The following is a 25307-nucleotide window of genomic DNA, read 5'->3' as shown; positions in this document are numbered from 1 at the left end:
TATGGGAGTGGCAGGGTGACCAAGGCGAGAGTGCCACTGGGATGGCGACACACGAACACCACTGAAGACGCGCGGGGCGGATGGATCCTCCAAGCGGTATAGGCCATGGCTGAGGCGACCACTAAGCCGAATTTCCTGGGTGGCTCGGTCCTTCACAAAAAGATCAAACGGGTGAAATTCACATAGGACATTGTTATCAAGAGTGAGCTTTGGAACAAATAACAGACTAAGAGTCACCGAGGGGACCCATAAAATATTACGAAGATGAAGCTGCCTAGATGGATGACTAGTTAAGAGAGATGTTTGACCAATGTGAGAGATGGGCATACCTACACCGTTGGCGGTGTGAACCTTGTCGTGACCATAGTATGGCTGGTGGGTGGACAACTTGTCGATCTCGTTCGTCATATGATTCGTGGCACCGGTGTCCATATACCACACAGGATCAATCGGGAATGACGGTGTAAAGCCGTGTTCGACATGTGTATCCTTGCCCTTGGCGGCAACATGAGCAGCAGGAGGGCCAAAATCCGCCATGGCAAATTGACGCTCATTACCTTTTCCATCATTATCAATACCCAAGAAGCTCCATTGAAACCGCTTGTGGCACTTAGAGGCGAGATGCCTCTCACGCCCGCAGAGCTGGCACCGCACGGGGCCTCCGCCCGAGGATGGCGCCGGGGGTTGGCGACCCGGGCAGGCGACGAAGGTGCAAGGGGCGTGATACGTCTCCAATGTATCTATAATTTTTTGATTGCTCCATGCTATATTATCTACTGTTTTGGACTATATTGGGCTTTATTTTCCACTTTTATATTATTTTTGGGACTAACCTATTAACCGGAGGCCCAGCCCAGAATTGTTGTTTTTTGCCTATTTCAGTATTTCGGAGAAACAGAATATCAAATGGAGTCCAAACGGAATAAAACCTTCGGGAACGTAATTTTCTTACCGAACGTGATCCAGGAGACTTGGACCCTACTCCAAGGAGTCAAAGAGGCGGTCACGAGGGTGGGGGGCGCGCCCCCCTGCCTCGTGGGCCCCTCGGTGCTCCACCGACGTACTCCTTCCTCCTATATATACCTACGTACCCCCAAACGATCAGAAGAGGAGCCAAAAACCTAATTCCACCGCCGCAACTTTCTGTATCCACGAGATCCCATCTTGGGGCCTGTTCCGGAGCTCCGCCAGAGAGGGCCGTCATCACGGAGGGCTTCTACATCATCATAGCCTCTCCGATGAAGTGTGAGTAGTTTACCTCAGACCTTCGGGTCCATAGTTAGTAGCTAGATGGCTTCTTGTCTCCTTTTGGATCTCAATACAAAGTTCTCCCCCTCTCTTGTGGAGATCTATTCGTTGTAATCTTCTTCTTTTTGCGGTGTGTTTGTTGAGACCGATGAATTGTGGGTTTATGATCAAGTCTATCTATGAATAATATTTGAATCTTCTCTAAATTCTTTTATGTGTGATTGGTTATCTTTGCAAGTCTCTTCGAATTATCCGTTTGGTTTGGCCAACTAGATTGGTAGTTCTTGCCATGGGAGAAGTGCTTAGCTTTGGGTTCGATCTTGTGGTGTCCTTTCCTAGTGACAGAAGGGGCAGCAAGGCACGTATTGTATCGTTGCCATCGAGGGTAACAAGATGGGGTTTATTTCATATTGCATGAATTTATCTCTCTACATCATGTCATCTTGCTTAAAGCATTACTCTGTTTTTAACTTAATACTCTAGATGCATGCTGGATAGCGGTCGATGAGTGGAGTAATAGTAGTAGATGCAGAATCGTTTCGGTCTACTTGTCACGGACGTGATGCCTATATACATGATCATGCCTAGATATTCTCATAACTATGCTCAATTCTGTCAATTGCTCAATAGTAATTTGTTCACCCACCGTAGAATACTTATGCTCTTGAGAGAAGCCACTAGTGAAACCTATGGCCCCTGGGTCTATTCTTATCATATCAATCTCCATCACTTTAATCTTGCTTTGCTTTTTTACTTTGCCTTTACTTTTTACTTTGCATCTCTATACCAAAAATACCAAAAATATTATATCTATCAGATCTCACTCTCGTAAGTGATTGTGAAGGGATTGACAACCCCTAATCGCGTTGGTTGCGAGTAGCTATCGTTTTGTGCAGGTACGAGGGACTTGAGCGTGGCCTCGTACTGGATTGATACCTTGGTTCTCAAAAACTGAGGGAAATACTTATGCTACTCTGCTGCATCATCCCTTCCTCTTCGGGGAAATCCAACGCAAGCTCAAGAGGTAGCAAGAAGAATTTCTGGTGCTGTTGCCGGGGAGTCTACGCAAAAGTCAACATACCAAGTACCCATCACAATCCCTATCTCTCGCATTACATTATTTGCCATTTGCCTCTCGTTTTCCTCTTCCCCACTTCACCCTTGTCGTTTTATTCGCCCTCTCTTTCCCAATCTCCTTCTCCTTCTCTTTCTCCATTTGCCTTTTTCTCGCTTGCTTGTCGTCATGGCTAGTCTCATATCTTCTCCGTTGTCTCCCGAGAATGAAGTTCCAAATTTTAAACAAAGGGAGGGAGAAAATCCAAAGGATGCTTGGTATAGAATTTGCAATGCTCAAAATAGATCTACCAGGAAGCAATCTACTTCAGTTCTTCTCCGCAATTTTTATGTAGGTGTTAATCCTTGGTATAGATATATCCTCAATACCATTACCGGAGGGAAGTTCTTGGGTAGCCATACTTTTGATTCTTCTAATGCTATGTTAGATTTATTTGGCTCACCACCTCTTTTGGTTAATGGAACCATGTTAACTTTGGAGCATGTTATGCAAAGACTTGAAATTATTGAAAATAAAGTTGCTACTATTGAATTAATTGAAAATCTAGATAAAAAGATCCACAATCAAATTACCCAATATGGATCTAAGGTAGGAATGACTTTGAAAAATATTAAGGAAAAGGAACCCATAGTTAATGAGAAGATAAACTTAGATTCTACTAGAATTGATAAACTTGAGGGTATCATTACAAACTTGGGAACCGCTTTTTCTTCCGTAAAGAATACTCCAAGTCCTCCTACTAAAATTGCCAAGCTTATGTATGTTCCTAAAAATAAGGGTGAATCATCTAGTAAAGAAACTGCTGATCTTAAATCTATAAGTATTCATCCCAATCTTTTTTGCTATTATTAAGGAACCAATTGCTACAAATGAATTTTTTGATCTTGTGCCTAAAAGTTTGATAATCACTAGAAAGAAAGAAATTCCTAAGGGAAATAGATGCCTCATTGAAGAATTGCCCACCAAAGATGGCAATACGTAGATCTATCCTCGCTTTTATGCCTAGCTAGGGTCGTTAAACGATAGCGCTTGTTGGGTGGCAACCCAATTTTATTTTCATTCCTTGCTTTTTGCTCCTGTTTAGTAATAAGTAATTTATTTAGCCTCTGTTTTGGTTTTGTTTTTTTGTTTAATTAGTGTTTGTGCCAAGTAGAACCGTTGGGAAGACTTGGGGAAAGTCTTGTTGAACTTGCTGTAAAAAACAGAAACTTTAGCACTCATGAGAACTGCTGTAATTTTTATTTGAAGAGTGCTATTTAGTTAATTATTTTGGCAGATGATTAATAGCTAAATTCCTCACGTCCAGAAATTTATTTTAGAATTTTTGGGGTTCCATATCTTGCGCTAGCTACAGATTACTACAGACTGTTCTGTTTTTGACAGATTCTGTTTTTCGTGTGTTATTTGCTTATTTTGATGAATCTATGGCTAGTAAAATAGTTTATAATCCATAGAGAAGTTGGAATACAGTAGGTTTAACACCAATATAAATAAAGAATGAGTTCATTACAGTACCTTAAGTGTGTTTTTTTTTGTTTCGCTAACGGAGCTCACGAGTTTTCTACTTTAAGTTTTGTGTTGTGAAGTTTTCAAGTTTTGGGTGAATTCTTTTGATGGATTATGGAATAAGGAGTGGCAAGAGCCTAAGATTGGGGATGCCCATGGCACCCCCAAGATAATCCAAGGACACCAAAAAGTCAAAGCTTGGGGATGCCCCGGAAGGCATCCCCTCTTTCGTCCACTTCCATCGGTAATTTACTTGGAGCTATATTTTTATTCACCAACATGATATGTGTTTTTCTTGGAGCGTCTTATACTATTTGTGTCTTTGTGTTTTAGTATGCCACAATAATCCTTGCTGTACACACCTTTTGAGAGAGCCATACATGAATTAAAATTTGATAGAATACTCTATGTGCTTCACTTATATCTTTTGAGCTACGTAGTTTTGCTCTATGTGCTTCACTTATATCTTTTGAGCGTTATAATTTTACTCTATGTGCTTCACTTATATGTTTTGAGTTATGTAGTTTTGCTCTATGTGCTTCACTTAGATCTTTTAGAGCACGCTGGTGGATTCGTTTTAAAGAAACTATTGATCTCTCATGCTTCACTTAAATTATTTTGAGAGTCTCTTAATAGCATGGTAATTTTCTTAATAATAATATGCTTGGTATTCAAGATTTGTGAAACTTTCTTTTGAGTGTGTTGAATACTAAGAAAAGATTGAACCATGATAATTGTTTTGAGATATGGAGGTGATAATATTAGAGTCATGCTAGTTGAGTAGTTGTGAATTTAAAGAATAGTTGTGTTAAAGTTTGTGATTCCCGTAGCATGCACGTATGGTGAACCGTTATGTGATGAAGTCGGAGCATGATTTATTGATTGATTGTTTTCCTTATGAGTGGCTGTCGGGGACGAGCGATGTTCTTTTCCTACCAATCTATCCCCCTAGGAGCATGTGCGTAATACTTTGCTTTGATAACTTCTAGATTTTTGCAATAAGTATATGAGTTTTTATGACTAATGTTGAGTCCATGGATTATACGCACTCTCACCCTTCCACCTTTGCTAGCCTCTCTAATACCGCGCACCTTTCGCCGGTATCATACACCCACCATATACCTTCCTCAAAACAGCCACCATACCTACCTATTATGGCATTTCCATAGCCATTCTGAGATATATTGCCATGCAACTTTCCACCGTTCCGTTTATCATGACACATTCATCACTATCATACTGCATATCCCGGTACACCGCCGGAGGCATTCATATAGAGTCATATTTTGTTCTAAGTATCGAGTTGTAATTGTTGAGTTGTAAGAAAAATAAAAGTGTGATGATCATCATTTTTAGAGCATTGTCCCAAGTGAGGAAAGAACGATGGAGACTATGATTCCCCCATAAGTCGGGATGAGACTCTGGACGAAAAATAAATAAAAGAGGCCAAAGAAGCCCAAATAAAAAGAGAAATAAAATAGGCCATAAAAAAAGAGAAAAGGCCCAAATAAAAAAATGAGAGAAAAAGAGAGAAGGGACAATGTTACTATCCTTTTACCACAGTTGTGCTTCAAAGTAGCACCATGATCTTCATAGTAGAGAGTCTCTCATGTTATCACTTTCATATACTAGTGAGAATCTTTCATTATAGAACTTGGCTTGTATATTCCAATGATGGGGTTCCTCAAATTGCCCTAGGTCTTCATGAGCAAGCAAGTTGGAGGCACACCCACTTAGTTTCTTTTTGAGCTTTCATATACTTATAGCTCTAGTGCATCCGTTGCATGGCAATCCCTACTCACTCACATTGATATCTATTGATGGGCATCTCCATAGCCCGTTGATACGCCTAGTCGATGTGAGACTATCTTCTCCTTTTTGTCTTCTTCACAACCGCCGTTCTATTCCACCTATAGTGCTATATCCATGGCTCACGCTCATGTATTGCGTGAAGATTGAAAAAGTTTTGAAAAAGTTAGAGTATGAAACAATTGCTTGGCTTGTCATCGGGGTTGTGCATGATTTAAATACTTTGTTGAAGGAAATATGCCTTGGAGCAATAATAAAGTTGTTATTTTATTTCCTTATATCATGATAAATGTTTATTATTCATGCTAGAATTGTATTAACCGGAAACATAATACTTGTGTGAATACATAGACAAACTAAACGTCACTAGTATGCCTCTACTTGACTAGCTCGTTAATCGAAGATGGTTATGTTTCCTAACCATAGACATGTGTTATCATTTGATTAACGGGATCACATCATTAGGAGAATGATGTGATTGACATGACCCATTCCATTAGCTTAGCACCCGATCGTTTAGTATGTTGTTATTGCTTTCTTCATGACTTATACATGTTCCTATGACTATGAGATTATGCAACTCCCGTTTGCCGGAGGAACACTTTGTGTGCTACCAAACATCACCACGTAACTGAGTGATTATAAAGGAGCTCTACAGGTGTCTCCAAAGGTACATGTTGGGTTGGCGTATTTTGAGATTAGGATTTGTCACTCAGATTGTCGGAGAGGTATCTCTGGGCCCTCTCGGTAATGCACATCACATAAGCCTTGCAAGCATTGCAACTAATGAGTTAGTTGCGAGATGATGTATTACGAAACGAGTAAAGAGACTTGCCGGTAACGAGATTGAACTAGGTATAGAGATACCGACGATCGAATCTCGGGCAAGTAACATACTGATGACAAAGGGAACAACGTATGTTGTTATGCGGTCTGACCGATAAAGATCTTCGTAGAATATGTGGGAACCAATATGAACATCTAGGTTCCGCTATTGGTTATTGACCGGAGACAAGTCTTGGTCATGTCTACATTGTTCTCGAACCCGTAGGGTCCGCACGCTTAATGTTATGATGACAGTTTCATTATGAGTTTATATATTTTGATATACCGAAGTTTGTTTGGAGTCCCGGATGTGATCACGGACATGACGAGGAGTCTCGAAATGGCCGAGACATAAAGATTGATATATTGGAAGCCTATGTTTGGACATCGGAAGTGTTCTGGATGAAATCGGCATTTTACCGGAGTACTAGGAGGTTACCGGAACCCCCCGGTAACCTAATGGGCCTTAATGGGCCTAGTGGAGGAAGAGGAGAGGATGCCTACGGGCTGCCGCGCGCCCCTTCCCCCCCCCCCCCCCAAGTCCGAATTGGACAAGGAGGGGGGCGGCGCCCCCCTTTCCTTTCTTCCCTCTCCTCCTTCCCCCCAAGTCCTAATCCAACTAGGGAAAGGGGGGAGTCCTACTCCCGGTAGGAGTAGGACTCCTCCTGCGCGCCTCCTCCTAGGGCCGGCCGCACCCCCCCTTTCTCCTTTATATACGGGGGCAGGGGGGCACCTCTAGACACACAAGTTGATCTTCAAGATCGTTCTCTTAGCCGTGTGCGGTGCCCCCCTCCACCATAGTCCTTGATAATATTGTAGCGGTGCTTAGGCGAAGCCCTGCGACAATAGAACATCAAGATCGTCACCACGCCGTCGTGCTGATGGAACTCTTCCCCGACACTTCGCTGGATCGGAGTCCGGGGATCGTCATCGAGATGAACGTGTGCTAGAACTCGGAGGTGCCGTAGTTTCGGTGCTTGATCGGTCAGGCCGTGAAGACGTACGACTACATCAACCGCGTTGTCATAACGCTTCCGCTGTCGGTCTACGAGGGTATGTAGACAACACTCTCCCCTCTCGTTGCTATGCACCACCATGATCTTGCGTGTGCGTAGGAAATTTTTGAAATTACTACATTCCCCAACAGTGGCATCAGAGCCTAGGTTTTATGCGTTGATGTTGTGCACGAGTAGAACACAAGTGAGTTGTGGGCGATATAAGTCATACTGCATACCAGCATGTCACACTTTGGTTCGGCGGTATTGTTGGATGAAGCGGCCCGGACCGACATTACGCGTACGCTTACGCGAGACTGGTTCTACCGACGTGCTTTGCACACAGGTGGCTGGCGGGTGTCAGTTTCTCCAACTTTAGTTGAACCGAGTGTGGCTACGCCCGGTCCTTGCGAAGGTTAAAACAGCACCAACTTGACAAACTATTGTTGTGGTTTTGATGCGTAGGTAAGAACGGTTCTTCCTCAGCCCGTAGCAGCCACGTAAAACTTGCAACAACAAAGTAGAGGACGTCTAACTTGTTTTTGCAGGGCATGTTGTGATGTGATATGGTCAAGACGTGATGAGATATAAGTTATTGTATGAGATGATCATGTTTTGTTGAAGTTACTAGCAACAGGCAAAAGCCTTATGGTTATCTCTCTATTGCATAAGATGCAAGCACCAAATAATTGCTTTACTTTATTGCTATGCGATAGCAATAGTTGCAAGAGAAATTGTTGGCGAGACAACCTTGTGACGACACATTGATATAGATCAAGATGATGGAGATCATGGTGTCATGCCGGTGACGATGGAAATCATGATGATACTTTGGATATGCAGATCAAAGGCACAAGATGATGATGGCCATATCATGTCACATATTTTGATTGCATGTGATGTTTATCTTTTATACATCTAATTTTGCTTAGTTCGACGGTAGCTTTATAAGATGATCTCTCACTAATTATCAAGGTACAAGTGTTCTCCCTGAGTATGCACCGTTCGGAAAGTTCTTCGTGCTGAGACACCACGTGATGATCGGGTGTGATAGGCTCTACGTTTAAATACAACGGGTGCAAAACAGTTGCACACGTGGAATACTCAGGTTAAACTTGACGAGCCTAACATATAACAGATATGGCCTCGGAACACGGAGACCGAAAGGTCGAGCGTGAATCATATAGTAGATATGATCAACATAGTGATGTTCACCATTGAAACTACTCCATCTCACGTGATGATCGGACATGGTTTAGTTGATTTGGATCACATGATCACTTGGAGGATTAGAGGGATGTCTATCTAAGTGGGAGTTCTTAAGTAATATGATTAATTGAACTTTAATTTATCATGAACTTAGTCCTGGTAGTATTAGCATATCTATGTTGTAGATCAATAGCTCGCATTCAGCTCCCCTCTTTTATTTTTGATATGTTGCTAGAGAAAACTAAGTTGAAAGATGTTAGTAGCAATGATGCGGATTGGATCTGTGATCTGAGGTTTATCCTCATTGCTGCACAGAAAAATTATGTCTTTGATGCACCGCTAGGTGACAAAGCTATTGCAGGAGCAGATGCAGATGTTATGAACATTTGGCTAGCTCAATATGATGACTACTTGATAGTTTAGTGCACCATGCTTAAACGGCTTAGAATCGGGACTTCAAAGACGTTTTGAACGTCATGGACCATATGAGATGTTCCAGGAGTTGAAGTTAATATTTCAAGCAAATACCCGAGTTGAGAGATATGAAGTCTCCAACAAGTTCTGTAGCTAAAAGATGGATGAGAATAGCTCAAGCAGTGAGCATGTACTCAGATTGTCTGGGTACTACAATCACTTGAATCAAGTGGGAGTTAATCTTCCAGATAAAATAGTGATTGACAGAATTCTCTAGTCACCATCACCAAGTTAGTAGAACTTCGTGATGAACTATGATATGCAAAGGATAACGGAAACGATCCCCAAGCTCTTCGTAATGCTGAAATTGACGAAGGTAGAAATCAAGAAAAGTATCAAGTGTTGATGGTAGACAAGACCACTAGTTTCAAGAAAAGGGCAAATGGAAGAAGGGGAACTTCAAGAAGAATGGCAAACAAGTCTGGTCCTAAGCCTGAGACTAAGTGCTTCTACTACAAAGGGACTGGTCACTCGAAGCGGAACTGCCCCAAGTATTTGGCGGATAAGAAGGATGGCAAAGTGAACAAAGGTATATTTGATATACAGATTATTGATGTGTATTTTACTAGTGTTCGTAGCAACCCCTTGGTATTTGATACTGGTTCAGTTGCTAAGAGTAGTAACTCGAAATGGGAGTTGCAGAATGAACATAGACTAGTTAAGGGTGAAGTGACGATGTGTGTTGGAAGTGGTTCCAAGATTGATATGATCATCATCGCACACTCCCTATACTTTTGGCATTAGTGTTGAACCTAAATAAGTGTTATTTGGTGTTTGCGTTATGCATGAATATGATTTGATCATGTTTATTGCAATATGGTTATTCATTTAAGTAAGAGAATAAATTGTTGTTCTGTTTACATGAATAAAACCTTATATGGTTACACACCCAATGAAAATGGTTCGTTGGATCTCGACCGTAGTGATACACATATTCATAATATTGAAACCAACATATGCAAAGTTAATAATGATGGTGCAACTTATTTGTGGCACTTCCGTTTAGGTCATATTGGTGTAAAGCGCATGAAGAAAATCCATGCTGATGGGCTTTTGGAATCACTTGATTATGAATCAGTTGATGCTTGTGAACCATGCCTCATGGGCAAGATGACTAAGACTCCGTTCTCCGAAACAATGGAGCGATCAAGAAATTTGTTGGAAATCATACATACTGATGTATGTGGTTCGATGAATATTGAGGCTCATGGCAGGTATCATTATTTTCTGATCTTCACAGATGATTTGAGCAGATATGAGTATATCTACTTGATGAAACACAAGTCTGAAACATTTGAAAAGTTCAAAGAATTTCAGAGTGAAGTGGAGAATCATTGTAACAAAAATAAAAGTTTCTACGATATGATCGCAGAAGTAAAATATCTGAGTCATGAGTTTGGCCTTCGGTTAAAAACAATGTGAAATAGTTTCACTACTCACGCCACCTGGAACACCAAAGTGTAATGGTGTGTCCGAACGTCATAACCGTACTTTATTAGATATGGTGCGATCTATGATGTCTCTTACCAGTCTACCACTATCGTTTTGGGGTTATACATTAGAGACAACTGCATTCACGTTAAATAGGGCACCATCTAAATCCGTTGAGACGACACCGTATGAACTATGGTTTGGCAAGAAACCTAAGCTATCGTTTCTTAAAGTTTGAGGTTGCAATGCTTATGTGAAAAAGTTTCAACCTGATAAGCTCAAACCCAAATCGGAGAAGTGCGTCTTCATAGGATACCCAAAAGAAAATGTAGGGTACACCTTGTATCACAGATCCGAAGGCAAGATATTCGTTGCTTTGAATGGATCCTTTCTAGAGAAGGAGTTCTCTTGAAAGAAGTGAGTGGGAGGAAAGTAGAACTTGATGAGGTAACTGTACCTGCTCCCTTATTGGAAAGTAGTTCATCACACAAATCTATTCCTGTGACTACTACACCAATCAGTGAGGAAGCTAATGATGATGATCATGTAACTTCAGATCAAGTTACTACCGAACCTCGTAGGTAAACCAGAGTGAGATCCGCACCAGAGTGGTACGGTAATCCTGTTCTGGAGGTCATGTTACTTGACCATGACGAGCCTACGAACTATGAGGAAGCGATGATGAGCCCAGATTCCGCGAAATGGCTTGAGGCCATGAAATCTGAGATGAGATCCATGTATGAGAACAAAGTATGGACTTTGATTGACTTGCCCATTGATCGGCGAGCCATTGAGATTAAATGGATCATCAAGAGGAAGACAGACGCTGATAGTAGTGTTACTATCTACAAAGCTATAATTGTCGCAAAAAGGTTTTCGACAAGTTCAAGGTGTTGACTATGATGAGAGTTTCTCACTCGTATCTATGCTTAAGTCTGTCCGAATCATGTTAGCAATTGCCACATTTTATGAAATCTGGCAAATGGATAAACAAAACGACATTCCTTAATGGATTTATTAAAGAAGAGTTGTATATGATGCAACAAGAAAGTTTTGTCTATCCTAAAGGTGCTAACAAAATATGCAAGCTCCAGCGATCCATCTATGGACTGGTGCAAGCATCTCGGAGTTGGAATATACGCTTTCATAAGTTGATCAAAGCATATAGTTTTATACAGACTTGCGGTGAAGCCTGTATTTACAAGAAAGTGAGTGGGAGCACTACAACATTTCTAATAAGTATATGTGAAAGATATATTGTTTATCGGAGATAATGTAGAATTATTCTGCAAAGCATAAAGGAATATTTGAAAGGAGTTTTGCAAAGAAAGACCTCGGTGAAGCTGCTTACATATTGAGCATCAAGATCTATAGAGATATGTCAAGATGCTTGATAAGTTTTTCAATAAGTACATACCTTGACAAGATTTGGAGGTAGTTCAAAATGGAACAGTCAAATAAGAAGTTCTTGTCTGTGTTACAAGGTGTGAAGTTGAGTAAGACTCAAAACCCGACCACGGCAGAAGATAGAGAGAGAATGAAAGTCATTCCCTATGCCTTAGCCATAGGTTCTATAAAGTATGCCATGCTGTGTACCAGACCTATTGTATACCCTGCCCTGAGTTTGGCAAGGGAGTACAATAGTGATCTAGGAGTAGATCACTGGACATTGGTCAAAATTATCCTTAGTGGAATAAGGATATGTTTCTCGATTATGGAGGTGACAAAAGGTTCGTCGTAAAGGGTTACGTCGATGCAAATTTTGACACTGATCCAGATGACTCTAAGTCTCAATCTAGATACATATTGAAAGTGGGAGCAATTAGCTAGAGTAGCTCCATGCAGAGCATTGTTGACATAGAAATTTGCAAAATACTGACGGATCTGAATGTGGCAGACCCGTTGACTAAACTTCTCTCACAAGCAAAACATGATCACACCTCAGTACTCTTTGGGTGTTAATCACATAGCGATGTGAACTAGATTATTGACTCTAGTAAACCCTTTGGGTGTTGGTCACATGTCGATGTGAACTATGGGTGTTAATCACATGGTGATGTGAACTATTGATGTTAAATCACATGGCGATGTGAACTAGATTATGGACTCTAGTGCAAGTGGGAGACTGAAGGAAATATGCCCTAGAGGCAATGATAAAGTTATTATTTTATTTCCTTATATCATGATATATGTTTATTATTCATGATAGAATTGTATTAACCGGAAACATAATACTTGTGTGAATACATAGACAAACTAAACGTCACTAGTATGCCTCTACTTGACTAGCTCGTTAATCGAAGATGGTTATGTTTCCTAACCATAGACATGTGTTATCATTTGATTAACGGGATCACATCATTAGGAGAATGATGTGATTGACATGACCCATTCCATTAGCTTAGCACCCGATCGTTTAGTATGTTGCTATTGCTTTCTTCATGACTTATACATGTTCCTATGACTATGAGATTATGCAACTCCCATTTGCCGGAGGAACACTTTGTGTGCTACCAAACGTCACAACATAACTGAGTGATTATAAAGGAGCTCTACAGGTGTCTCCAAAGGTACATGATGGGTTGGCGTATTTCGAGATTAGGATTTGTCACTCCGATTGTCGGAGAGGTATCTCTGGGCCCTCTCGGTAATGCACATCACATAAGCCTTGCAAGCATTGCAACTAATGAGTTAGTTGCGAGATGATGTATTACAAAACGAGTAAAGAGACTTGCCGGTAACGAGATTGAACTAGGTATAGAGATACCGACGATCGAATCTCGGGCAAGTAACATACCGGTGACAAAGGGAACAACGTATGTTGTTATGCGGTCTGACCGATAAAGATCTTCGTAGAATATGTGGGAGCCAATATGAGCATCCAGGTTCCGCTATTGGTTATTCACCGGAGACATGTCTTGGTCATGTCTACATTGTTATCGAACCCGTAGGGTCTGCACGCTTAACGTTACGATGACAGTTTCATTATGAGTTTATATATCTTGATGTACCGAAGTTTGTTTGGAGTCCCGGATGTGATCACGGACATGACGAGGAGTCTCGAAATGGCCGAGACATAAAGATTGATATATTGGAAGCCTATGTTTGGACATCGGAAGTGTTCTGGATGAAATCGGCATTTTACCGGAGTACTAGGAGGTTACCGGAACCCCCCGGTAACCTAATGGGCCTTAATGGGCCTAGTGGAGGAAGAGGAGAGGATGCCTACGGGCTGCCGCGCGCCCCTTCCCCCCCCCCCCAAGTCCGAATTGGACAAGGAGGGGGGCGGCGCCCCCCTTTCCTTTCTTCCCTCTCCTCCTTCCCCCCAAGTCCTAATCCAACTAGGGAAAGGGGGGAGTCCTACTCCCGGTAGGAGTAGGACTCCTCCTGCGCGCCTCCTCCTAGGGCCGGCCGCACCCCCCCTTTCTCCTTTATATACGGGGGCAGGGGGGCACCTCTAGACACACAAGTTGATCTTCAAGATCGTTCTCTTAGCCGTGTGCGGTGCCCCCCTCCACCATAGTCCTTGATAATATTGTAGCGGTGCTTAGGCGAAGCCCTGCGACAATAGAACATCAAGATCGTCACCACGCCGTCGTGCTGATGGAACTCTTCCCCGACACTTCGCTGGATCGGAGTCCGGGGATCGTCATCGAGATGAACGTGTGCTAGAACTCGGAGGTGCCGTAGTGTCGGTGCTTGATCGGTCAGGCCGTGAAGACGTACGACTACATCAACCGCGTTGTCATAACGCTTCCGCTGTCGGTCTACGAGGGTATGTAGACAACACTCTCCCCTCTCGTTGCTATGCACCACCATGATCTTGCGTGTGCGTAGGAAATTTTTGAAATTACTACATTCCCCAACAGTGGCATCAGAGCCTAGGTTTTATGCGTTGATGTTGTGCACGAGTAGAACACAAGTGAGTTGTGGGCGATATAAGTCATACTGCTTACCAGCATGTCACACTTTGGTTCGGCAGTATTGTTGGATGAAGCGGCCCGGACCGACATTACGCGTACGCTTACGCGAGACTGGTTCTACCGACGTGCTTTGCACACAGGTGGCTGGCGGGTGTCAGTTTCTCCAACTTTAGTTGAACCGAGTGTGGCTATGCCCGGTCCTTGCGAAGGTTAAAACAGCACCAACTTGACAAACTATTGTTGTGGTTTTGATGCGTAGGTAAGAACGGTTCTTCCTCAGCCCGTAGCAGCCACGTAAAACTTGCAACAACAAAGTAGAGGACGTCTAACTTGTTTTTGCAGGGCATGTTGTGATGTGATATGGTCAAGACGTGATGAGATATAAGTTATTGTATGAGATGATCATGTTTTGTTGAAGTTACTAGCAACAGGCAAAAGCCTTATGGTTATCTCTCTATTGCATAAGATGCAAGCACCAAATAATTGCTTTACTTTATTGCTATGCGATAGCAATAGTTGCAAGAGAAATTGTTGGCGAGACAACCTTGTGACGACACATTGATATAGATCAAGATGATGGAGATCATGGTGTCATGCCGGTGACGATGGAAATCATGATGATACTTTGGATATGCAGATCAAAGGCACAAGATGATGATGGCCATATCATGTCACATATTTTGATTGCATGTGATGTTTATCTTTTATACATCTAATTTTGCTTAGTTCGACGGTAGCTTTATAAGATGATCTCTCACTAATTATCAAGGTACAAGTGTTCTCCCTGAGTATGCACCGTTCGGAAAGTTCTTCGTGCTGAGACACCACGTGATGATCGGGTGTGATAGGCTCTACGTTTAAATACAACGGGTGCAAAACAGTTGCACACGCGGAATACTCAGGTTAAACTTGACGAGCCTAACATATAACAGATATGGCCTCGGAACACGGAGACCGAAAGGTCGAGCGTGAATCATATAGTAGATATGATCAACATAGTGATGTTCACCATTGAAACTACTCCATCTCACGTGATGATCGGACATGGTTTAGTTGATTTGGATCACATGATCACTTGGAGGATTAGAGGGATGTCTATCTAAGTGGGAGTTCTTAAGTAATATGATTAATTGAACTTTAATTTATCATGAACTTAGTCCTGGTAGTATTAGCATATCTATGTTGTAGATCAATAGCTCGCATTCAGCTCCCCTCTTTTATTTTTGATATGTTGCTAGAGAAAACTAAGTTGAAAGATGTTAGTAGCAATGATGCGGATTGGATCTGTGATCTGAGGTTTATCCTCATTGCTGCACAGAAAAATTATGTCTTTGATGCACCGCTAGGTGACAAAGCTATTGCAGGAGCAGATGCAGATGTTATGAACATTTGGCTAGCTCAATATGATGACTACTTGATAGTTTAGTGCACCATGCTTAAACGGCTTAGAATCGGGACTTCAAAGACGTTTTGAACGTCATGGACCATATGAGATGTTCCAGGAGTTGAAGTTAATATTTCAAGCAAATACCCGAGTTGAGAGATATGAAGTCTCCAACAAGTTCTGTAGCTAAAAGATGGATGAGAATAGCTCAAGCAGTGAGCATGTACTCAGATTGTCTGGGTACTACAATCACTTGAATCAAGTGGGAGTTAATCTTCCAGATAAAATAGTGATTGACAGAATTCTCTAGTCACCATCACCAAGTTAGTAGAACTTCGTGATGAACTATGATATGCAAAGGATAACGGAAACGATCCCCAAGCTCTTCGTAATGCTGAAATTGACGAAGGTAGAAATCAAGAAAAGTATCAAGTGTTGATGGTAGACAAGACCACTAGTTTCAAGAAAAGGGCAAATGGAAGAAGGGGAACTTCAAGAAGAATGGCAAACAAGTCTGGTCCTAAGCCTGAGACTAAGTGCTTCTACTACAAAGGGACTGGTCACTCGAAGCGGAACTGCCCCAAGTATTTGGCGGATAAGAAGGATGGCAAAGTGAACAAAGGTATATTTGATATACAGATTATTGATGTGTATTTTACTAGTGTTCGTAGCAACCCCTTGGTATTTGATACTGGTTCAGTTGCTAAGAGTAGTAACTCGAAATGGGAGTTGCAGAATGAACATAGACTAGTTAAGGGTGAAGTGACGATGTGTGTTGGAAGTGGTTCCAAGATTGATATGATCATCATCGCACACTCCCTATACTTTTGGCATTAGTGTTGAACCTAAATAAGTGTTATTTGGTGTTTGCATTATGCATGAATATGATTTGATCATGTTTATTGCAATATGGTTATTCATTTAAGTAAGAGAATAAATTGTTGTTCTGTTTACATGAATAAAACCTTATATGGTTACACACCCAATGAAAATGGTTCGTTGGATCTCGACCGTAGTGATACACATATTCATAATATTGAAACCAACATATGCAAAGTTAATAATGATGGTGCAACTTATTTGTGGCACTTCCGTTTAGGTCATATTGGTGTAAAGCGCATGAAGAAAATCCATGCTGATGGGCTTTTGGAATCACTTGATTATGAATCAGTTGATGCTTGTGAACCACGCCTCATGGGCAAGATGACTAAGACTCCGTTCTCCGAAACAATGGAGCGATCAAGAAATTTGTTGGAAATCATACATACTGATGTATGTGGTTCGATGAATATTGAGGCTCATGGCAGGTATCATTATTTTCTGATCTTCACAGATGATTTGAGCAGATATGAGTATATCTACTTGATGAAACACAAGTCTGAAACATTTGAAAAGTTCAAAGAATTTCAGAGTGAAGTGGAGAATCATTGTAACAAAAATAAAAGTTTCTACGATATGATCGCAGAAGTAAAATATTTGAGTCATGAGTTTGGCCTTCGGTTAAAAACAATGTGAAATAGTTTCACTACTCACGCCACCTGGAACACCAAAGTGTAATGGTGTGTCCGAACGTCATAACCGTACTTTATTAGATATGGTGCGATCTATGATGTCTCTTACCAGTCTACCACTATCGTTTTGGGGTTATACATTAGAGACAACTGCATTCACGTTAAATAGGGCAACATCTAAATCCGTTGAGACGACACCGTATGAACTATGGTTTGGCAAGAAACCTAAGCTATCGTTTCTTAAAGTTTGAGGTTGCAATGCTTATGTGAAAAAGTTTCAACCTGATAAGCTCAAACCCAAATCGGAGAAGTGCGTCTTCATAGGATACCCAAAAGAAAATGTAGGGTACACCTTGTATCACAGATCCGAAGGCAAGATATTCGTTGCTTTAAATGGATCCTTTCTAGAGAAGGAGTTCTCTTGAAAGAAGTGAGTGGGAGGAAAGTAGAACTTGATGAGGTAACTGTACCTGCTCCCTTATTGGAAAGTAGTTCATCACACAAATCTATTCCTGTGACTACTACACCAATCAGTGAGGAAGCTAATGATGATGATCATGTAACTTCAGATCAAGTTACTACCGAACCTCGTAGGTAAACCAGAGTGAGATCCGCACCAGAGTGGTACGGTAATCCTGTTCTGGAGGTCATGTTACTTGACCATGACGAGCCTACGAACTATGAGGAAGCGATGATGAGCCCAGATTCCGCGAAATGGCTTGAGGCCATGAAATCTGAGATGAGATCCATGTATGAGAACAAAGTATGGACTTTGATTGACTTGCCCATTGATCGGCGAGCCATTGAGATTAAATGGATCATCAAGAGGAAGACAGACGCTGATAGTAGTGTTACTATCTACAAAGCTATAATTGTCGCAAAAAGGTTTTCGACAAGTTCAAGGTGTTGACTATGATGAGAGTTTCTCACTCGTATCTATGCTTAAGTCTGTCCGAATCATGTTAGCAATTGCCACATTTTATGAAATCTGGCAAATGGATAAACAAAACTACATTCCTTAATGGATTTATTAAAGAAGAGTTGTATATGATGCAACAAGAAAGTTTTGTCTATCCTAAAGGTGCTAACAAAATATGCAAGCTCCAGCGATCCATCTATGGACTGGTGCAAGCATCTCGGAGTTGGAATATACGCTTTCATAAGTTGATCAAAGCATATAGTTTTATACAGACTTGCGGTGAAGCCTGTATTTACAAGAAAGTGAGTGGGAGCACTACAACATTTCTAATAAGTATATGTGAAAGATATATTGTTTATCGGAGATAATGTAGAATTATTCTGCAAAGCATAAAGGAATATTTGAAAGGAGTTTTGCAAAGAAAGACCTCGGTGAAGCTGCTTACATATTGAGCATCAAGATCTATAGAGATATGTCAAGATGCTTGATAAGTTTTTCAATAAGTACATACCTTGACAAGATTTGGAGGTAGTTCAAAATGGAACAGTCAAATAAGAAGTTCTTGTCTGTGTTACAAGGTGTGAAGTTGAGTAAGACTCAAAACCCGACCACGGCAGAAGATAGAGAGAGAATGAAAGTCATTCCCTATGCCTTAGCCATAGGTTCTATAAAGTATGCCATGCTGTGTACCAGACCTATTGTATACCCTGCCCTGAGTTTGGCAAGGGAGTACAATAGTGATCTAGGAGTAGATCACTGGACATTGGTCAAAATTATCCTTAGTGGAATAAGGATATGTTTCTCGATTATGGAGGTGACAAAAGGTTCGTCGTAAAGGGTTACGTCGATGCAAATTTTGACACTGATCCAGATGACTCTAAGTCTCAATCTAGATACATATTGAAAGTGGGAGCAATTAGCTAGAGTAGCTCCATGCAGAGCATTGTTGACATAGAAATTTGCAAAATACTGACGGATCTGAATGTGGCAGACCCGTTGACTAAACTTCTCTCACAAGCAAAACATGATCACACCTCAGTACTCTTTGGGTGTTAATCACATAGCGATGTGAACTAGATTATTGACTCTAGTAAACCCTTTGGGTGTTGGTCACATGTCGATGTGAACTATGGGTGTTAATCACATGGTGATGTGAACTATTGATGTTAAATCACATGGCGATGTGAACTAGATTATGGACTCTAGTGCAAGTGGGAGACTGAAGGAAATATGCCCTAGAGGCAATGATAAAGTTATTATTTTATTTCCTTATATCATGATATATGTTTATTATTCATGATAGAATTGTATTAACCGGAAACATAATACTTGTGTGAATACATAGACAAACTAAACGTCACTAGTATGCCTCTACTTGACTAGCTCGTTAATCGAAGATGGTTATGTTTCCTAACCATAGACATGTGTTATCATTTGATTAACGGGATCACATCATTAGGAGAATGATGTGATTGACATGACCCATTCCATTAGCTTAGCACCCGATCGTTTAGTATGTTGCTATTGCTTTCTTCATGACTTATACATGTTCCTATGACTATGAGATTATGCAACTCCCATTTGCCGGAGGAACACTTTGTGTGCTACCAAACGTCACAACATAACTGAGTGATTATAAAGGAGCTCTACAGGTGTCTCCAAAGGTACATGATGGGTTGGCGTATTTCGAGATTAGGATTTGTCACTCCGATTGTCGGAGAGGTATCTCTGGGCCCTCTCGGTAATGCACATCACATAAGCCTTGCAAGCATTGCAACTAATGAGTTAGTTGCGAGATGATGTATTACAAAACGAGTAAAGAGACTTGCCGGTAACGAGATTGAACTAGGTATAGAGATACCGACGATCGAATCTCGGGCAAGTAACATACCGGTGACAAAGGGAACAACGTATGTTGTTATGCGGTCTGACCGATAAAGATCTTCGTAGAATATGTGGGAGCCAATATGAGCATCCAGGTTCCGCTATTGGTTATTCACCGGAGACATGTCTTGGTCATGTCTACATTGTTATCGAACCCGTAGGGTCCGCACGCTTAACGTTACGATGACAGTTTCATTATGAGTTTATATATCTTGATGTACCGAAGTTTGTTCGGAGTCCCGGATGTGATCACGGACATGACGAGGAGTCTCGAAATGGTCGAGACATAAATATTGATATATTGGAAGCCTATGTTTGGACATCGGAAGTGTTCCGGGTGAAATCGGCATTTTACCGGAGTAGCGGGAGGTTACCGGAACCCCCCGGTAACCTAATGGGCCTTAATGGGCCTAGTGGAGGAAGAGGAGAGGAGGCCTAGGGGCTGCCGCGCGCCCCTTCCCCCCAAGTCCGAATTGGACAAGGAGGGGGGGGCGGCGCCCCCCCTTTCCTTTCTTCCCTCTCCTTCTTCCCCCCAAGTCCTAATCCAACTAGGGAAAGGGGGGGAGTCCTACTCCCGGTAGGAGTAGGACTCCTCCTGCGCGCCTCCTCCTAGGGCCGGCCGCACCCACCTTGCTTCTTTATATACGGGGGCAGGGGGCACCTCTAGACACACAAGTTGATCTTCAAGATCGTTCTCTTAGCCGTGTGCGGTGCCGCCCTCCACCATAGTCCTTGATAATATTGTAGTGGTGCTTAGGCGAAGCCCTACGACAGTATAACATCAAGATCGTCACCATGCCGTCGTGCCAATGGAACTCTTCCCCGACACTTTGCTGGATCGGAGTCCGGGGATCGTCATCGAGCTGAACGTGTGCTAGAACTCGGAGGTGCCGTAGTTTCGGTGCTTGATCGGTCGGGCCGTGAAGACGTACGACTACATCAACCGCGTTGCCATAATGCTTCCGCTGTCGGTCTACGAGGGTACGTAGACAACACTCTCCCCTCTCGTTGCTATGCATCACCATGATCTTGCCTGTGCGTAGGAAATTTTTGAAAGTACTACATTCCCCAACATTTGTGTGGTGAAGATAGAGCATAGCCAGACTATATGATTTTGTAGGGATAACTTTCTTTGGCCATGATATTTTGAGAAGACATAATTGCTTTGTTAATATGCTTGAAGTATTACTATTTTTATGTCAATATAAACTTTTGTCTTGAATCTTTAGAATCTGAATATTCATATCACAATTAAGAAGATTTGCATTGAAATTATGCCAAGTAGCACTCTGCATCAAAAATTCTCTTTTTATCATTTACCTACTCGAGGACGAGCAGGAATTAAGCTTGGGGATGCCTGATATGTCTCCAATGTATCTATAATTTTTGATTGCTCCATGCTATATTATCTACTGTTTTGGACTATATTGGGCTTTATTTTCCACTTTTATGTTATTTTTGGGACTAACCTATTAACCGGAGGCCTAGCCCAGAATTGCTGTTTTTTTTGCCTATTTCAGTATTTCGGAGAAACAGAATATCAAACGGAGTCCAAACGGAATAAAACCTTCGGGAACGTGATTTTCTCACCGAACGTGATCCAGGACACTTGGACCCTACTCCAAGGAGTCAAAGAGGTGATCACGAGGGTGGGGGTCGCCCCCCCTTGGGTGCGCCCCCTGCCTCGTGGGCCCCTCGGTGCTCCACCGACGTACTCCTTCCTCCTATATATACCTACGTACCACCAAACGACCAGAAGAGGAGCCAAAAACCTAATTCCACCGCCGCAATTTTCTGTATCCACGAGATGCCATCTTGGGGCCTGTTCCGGAGCTCCGCCGGAGAGGGTCGTCATCACGGAGGGATTCTACATCATCATAGCCTCTCCGATGAAGTGTGAGTAGTTTACCTCAGACCTTCGGGTCCATAGTTAGTAGCTAGATGGCTTCTTGTCTCTTTTTGGATCTCAATACAAAGTTCTCCCCCTCTCTTGTGGAGATCTATTCGATGTAATCTTCTTCTTTTTGCGGTGTGTTTGTTGAGACCGATGAATTGTGGGTTTATGATCAAGTCTATCTATGAATAATATTTGAATCTTCTCTGAATTCTTTTATGTATGATTGGTTATCTTTGCAAGTCTCTTCGAATTATCCGTTTGGTTTGGCCAACTAGATTGGTAGTTCTTGCCATGGGAGAAGTGCTTAGCTTTGGGTTCAATCTTGCGGTGTCCTTTCCCAGTGATAGAAGGGGCAACAAGGCACATATTGTATCATTGCCATCGAGGATAACAAGATGGGGTTTATTTCATATTGCATGAATTTATATCTCTACACCACGTCATCTTGCTGAAAGCGTTACTCTGTTTTTAACTTAATACTCTAGATGCATGCTGGATAGCGGTCGATGAGTGGAGTAATAGTAGTAGATGCAGAATCGTTTCGGTCTACTTGTCACGGACGTGATGCCTATATACATGATCATGCCTAGATATTCTCATAACTATGCTCTATTCTGTCAATTGCTCAACAGTAATTTGTTCACCCACCGTAGAATACTTATGCGCTTGAGAGAAGCCACTAGTGAAACCTATGGCCCCGGGTCTATTCTTATCATATCAATCTCCGTCACTTTAATCTTGCTTTGCTTTTTTACTTTGTCTTTACTTTTTACTTTGCATCTCTATACCAAAAATACCAAAAATATTATATCTATCAGATCTCACTCTCGTAAGTGACCGTGAAGGGATTGACAACCCCTAATCGCGTTGGTTGTGAGTAGCTATCGTTTTGTGAAGGTACGAGGGACTTGAGCGTGGGCTCCTACTGGATTGATACCTTGGTTCTCAAAAACTGAGGGAAATACTTACGCTACTCTGCTGCATCATCCCTTCCTCTTCGGGGAAATCCAATGCAAGCTCAAGAGATAACAGGGCACTGGCCACGCGATGCCCAAAAGGCCGCTGGCTGGTCGGCGATGGTGGCAACGGAGCGGCGTGCTTCGATGCGTTGCTCGGTGAAGAGCAGACAGGAGAAGAGCTCGTGCGGAGGAAGCGGCGGCTTGGCGTTGTGGACGGCCTCGGCAAGGTTGTCGTCGTAGGCATCGATACCCCTAATAACGTAGCCGGCGAACTCCTCATCACTCAGCGGTCGACCAATGGAGGTCAATGTATCCGCCAAGACCTTGATTTTGTTGAATTGTGGCAGATGAGTCCAGTTTCTTCATATCATCAAGCTTGCTGCGAAGAGCCATCGAGTGGGCGGTGGAGGTCTATGCAAACGCATGCTCCAGAGTAGTCCACGCATCCAAGGAGGAGTAACGAAGAGGCAAAGGCTAGCAAACCCATTTCCGAGGGAACCCTGGATGGCGGAGAGGATTGCTTGGTCTTGTTGCACCCAGACACGGTGCGCCGGGTTAATGGCTAGGCCGTGGATGGTGTGGATAACCTGCGGCGGACACGGCAGGGAGCCATCGACATAGCCAAGGAGGGAGCGTCTGCGGAGCAGCGGTAGAACCTTGGCGCGCCAAAACAAATAGTTGTTCGGCATGAGACGAGTCGTGATTAGGTTGTCGAAGTGGAACGATCCGGAGATCATGGCGGCGTCGATGGTAGCAACAGCAGAGACCGCAGGGGCTTCGGGTGCCACACCCCGGGCTGATCAGTGGAGGCCCCCGAGCCCGCCGGCATGATGGCGAGTGTCGGGGACGAGCCAACAGTGGCTGCAGGTGGTGCCATCATCGTGGCGGTGGAGGCCGCCACCGTCGACGGTGCGGGAGACGGCGGGATCGGAGCTGAGAATAAAGAACCAACGGCGGTGGTGCCGAAGACTTGGGGCCGCGGTGATGCACCAGCGTGGGTGGGAAGATTGAGAAGAGCGGCCAGCGTCACGGGGATGGCCCCGGAGCTGGCGGAACCAGAGGCAGAAGCGGTCATGGCAGCGGCGGCGGTGGCGGCTGAGGTGGAGGTGGAGTAGGTCCTAGGTTTAGTCTGATACCATGTTAAATGTAGGATTTATGGGAACTGTCTCAACCCTCTAGGGGTGGCCTATCACATATATTTATAAGGTTACACAATATACAGTTTACACAGTTGGACTACGTTACAAAGTCTAACAGTCGCGCTCGCTAGCGGCAGCAAGGACGTGGCGGCAAGAGGTGCAGACGTGCTCTCCCCGGTGGCGGCCGGCTGCCTCCTCTGGCTCGACGCCAAGCCGGCCGGCTCGGTGGCGTACGTCGCATTTGGCACCCAGACTAGCTTCTCGCCGGAGCAGCTACGGGAGCTCGCCGGCGGCCTCGACCTCTCAGGCAAGAACTTTGTGTGGGCCGTCTCTGGCGCCGACGCGGCACCATCATACCTATGGATGCCGGAAGGCTTCCCGACAGCTTTGTGTGGGCACATCATCTGTGGCTGGGTGCCGCAGGTGCTCGTCCTAAACCACCCAGCCGTGGGCTGCTTTGTGACGCACTGCGGGTGGAACTCGATACTGGAGGCCGTGAGCAGCGGCGTGCCGATGGTGACTTGGCCACGATACGCTGACCAGTTCTACAATGAGAAGCTCGTCGGGAGGTGCTTGAGCTGGGCATCAGCGTGGGTGCCAAAGACTATGCGTCATCTGCGGAGCCGGAGGCCCACCGGGTGATCGGAGGCGGCGTAATTGCCGAGTCTGTCAGGAGATTGATGGAGGTTCGGGGTGAGGCAATACGGAAGAAGGCTCAAGATCTCGGTGCCAAGGCAAGAAATGCGGCGGAGAAGGGTGGATCGTCATACGGTGACATTGGACGACTGGTGAACGAGCTCATGGTCCGCCGGAGTGCACAACGTGATTGACCCGAAGGCGCCGGCGTGTCTCGTTCATTTTTTTCCCAATAAAAGTGAGATTCAGTCTATCAGCGTCCCGCCGGTCCTGAAAGCAATGTAGGCCATTGTGCTGCGGCGTAAAATGCACGGGTGAAAAGTGAAAACATCTAAGGAATTATCATCGCATGAACGTTTCTCATGCTCTTTTTTCTCAAAAGACATCAGATCTACTGTAAAACTTCACCGGAAATACAAAGAATCTCAAACATATAAAAATTTAGATCGAGATACCGACGCAACTGAACAACCACCACTGTCG

General features: G+C 43.2%; 1 pseudogene; it reads left to right on the top strand.

Moving 5' to 3' along the window:
* The window catches only part of LOC147961426 (scopoletin glucosyltransferase-like), a 59750-nt pseudogene extending 34732 nt beyond the window's left edge, over window positions 1-25018 (top strand).
* Window positions 25019-25307: the final 289 nt, after the last annotated feature.

The sequence above is a fragment of the Triticum urartu genome, chromosome 7A, assembly GCF_056163025.1.
Source record: "Triticum urartu cultivar PI428250 chromosome 7A, HENAU_Tu73, whole genome shotgun sequence".
Taxonomy (NCBI): Eukaryota; Viridiplantae; Streptophyta; class Magnoliopsida; order Poales; family Poaceae; genus Triticum; species Triticum urartu.
This window is presented reverse-complemented; position numbering and strand designations above follow the sequence as displayed.